The sequence below is a fragment of the Chinchilla lanigera genome, unplaced genomic scaffold (assembly GCF_000276665.1).
Source record: "Chinchilla lanigera isolate Chin_1 unplaced genomic scaffold, ChiLan1.0 scaffold00011, whole genome shotgun sequence".
NCBI lineage: Eukaryota > Metazoa > Chordata > Mammalia > Rodentia > Chinchillidae > Chinchilla > Chinchilla lanigera.
The window spans coordinates 13,339,134-13,341,671 of NW_004955412.1; positions in this window are offsets into that span (position 1 = coordinate 13,339,134).

Consider the following 2,538-nt stretch of genomic DNA (forward strand, 5'->3'; position numbering starts at 1 on the left):
ATAGGTATCTAATGTCTATATTCATATTAGATATTCATATTTATATCTAGTCCATATTTAAATTTCCACAATTGTCTGGAAAATTTCCTTTGTAACATTTTTTTAGGATCATATGTTGCCTTTAGTGGCACCTCATTAATCCCCTAATCCTCAAACCATTCCTTAACCTTTGTCTTTCCGGACTGACTTTTTTCTTAAGAAGATAGGTCAGTTGTTTGGTAGAATGTCTCTCAATTTGCCTTTTTTGATTGTTTCTTTGTGACAGATTCAGCATATGCCTTTTTACAGGGATATCACATGAGAGATATGTGTCCTCACATCAGGAGTCACGTCACGTCATTTTATTCCATAACTGGTGACACTGATCATCTGGTTAGAATGGTGTCTGTCAGATCTCTCCACTGTAGAAGTGCCTTAGTTAAATCTTTACAATGAACAAAAATCCAAAACTACTTTCAGACTGAATTCCCTGGCCAAGCTTCACCCAATGATTTTAATATCTATTGGTAGTTCTTGTCTAAAGTTAATTATTATTATAATAGTGTCAAATGATGATTTCATAATTTCATCAATTCTTCTATATGTATTAGTTTGGCACTCCACAGATGAGGCCTTTCACGTTTTTCCCCTATTTTATTTTATACATTAAGGTTAATGTATTTGTGGACTCTTTTAGAAATCTAATTTCTATGCTAATGAGGTTGGGGGGGAGGGACCGATCTACCTTGTTGGTGGGAATATAAACTACTGCAATCACTGTGGAAATCAGTATGGAGATTTCTCAAAAAAACTGAACTTAGAAATTCTATTTAACCCAGTTATATCTCTTCTGAGCATCTTCCTGTAAGAGTTAAAGTTGCATACAGTGATCAATGCACACCTTTGTTTATAGCAGCACAACTCATTATTGGAAAACTTTGGAAGCACTCCACATACCCATCAACAAATGACTCGCTAAAAAAAAAAGTGGTATATTTATACAATGGAATACTATTAATCCATGAAGAAGGATAGATTTGAGTCATTTGTCGGGAAAGTGGATGCAGCTTGAGTCTATAATGTTGTGAGATAGATACAGAAAGCTAAATATCATATGGTTTCTCTTATATAAGAAACCCAGAGTATAAATAATTTAAAGAGCAAAATAGAAGATAGATGAGAGGAAACAGAGATGTAGACTTTGTCAAGGTTGAAAGGGATGGGCCAGAGATGTAGCTCAGTGACACAAGCGCCTGCCTGGCTAAGCGCAGGGTCCTAAGTTCAATTCCCCGTACAGGAAAAAAAAAAAAAAAAGAAAGATTGAAAGAGGTTTCAGGATGAAGGAAATGGGAGGGTGGGGAGAAGGATTAAAAAGGATTAAGACGTGATATGCGGATGTGCCAGTGCTCCACAATGAATGTATTTATTATGTATCACAAACACATACTACAAAAAAAAAATCCAGTATCTGTCATCTCTGTTCATTCTTGATACTTAAATTGCCTCCGATTCGATAAGTGGCGATAGCTACAAAGTCTCGGTTTTCCCTTTGGCCTGTCCTCTGTTTTTCCTTTTTTTTTTTTTTTTTTGTCTTTTGAGACAGGGTCTCGCTATGCAGTTCAGGCTGGCCTTGCGCTCACTTTGTCGCCCAGACTGGTCTCGAACTCGCAAGGATCTTCCTGCCTCAGCCTCCCGAGTGCTGGGATTACAGGCATGCGCCATCACTCTCGACTGGCCTGTCCTCCTCGACGCGTACAAGAAATCCCTCGCTTTCCGGGTTCAAATCTTTCAAGGCCTTTGTACTTTCCCTGTCTCTAGCTTGGAGTGCACCATTTCTCCAAGGAGTCCGGTTCCTTTTAGTGCAGAATGGTATTAAGAAACCAAGACCTGGATTCATACGACATATTCCAAAGTATTAGACTGTCACCAGTCCTGCTTGCCGGGGTCACCGTATGAAAGACTTCTGCACTGACCTATAACTCTAACTCTAGCATTGCCGGTGTGACATGGCAATTCCATGCAGCCTGCTTCGTCGGGTGAGAAGAAATCGGACTAGCTAAATATTTCTCCATCTTTTCAGGGTCACTAACAGTTTGAAAATCTGATAGAATCAGTGGTCCGTGCCCTCTCCCCAGGGTCACGTCGAAATAAGCAACACTGCGACCACGTTTCAGGGGGTTCCGGGCCTCGAAGTCTAGAGGACGTGTCAAATCCCTGGTTTAAGGATTCTCTGCTGGGTCTTCAACTATTGACATTCCGCGAGCGGGACGAGATGCTGACAAAGATTCCTCAGCGGCATCCAAGGGTGAACAGATTGCCGCAGAACGAGATGAGGAAGGGGTACAAAGAAAAGAGCCTGTCTGCTCAGCCGCAGGGCTTCACCGGTGCCAAATCTAGGGCGCTCTCCGCCCAGGCGAGCGATTTCGGCGGGAAGCTCCGCAGGTGGGCGGAGGGCGCCCCCAGGCCGGACGCGGGCAGCTGCACACCTCCGGGCGGCCCACCAGGGCTCGCTCGCGTCCCGCAGCTTCCCAGCCCGGAGAGGCTGCGGGCGGGCCGGGC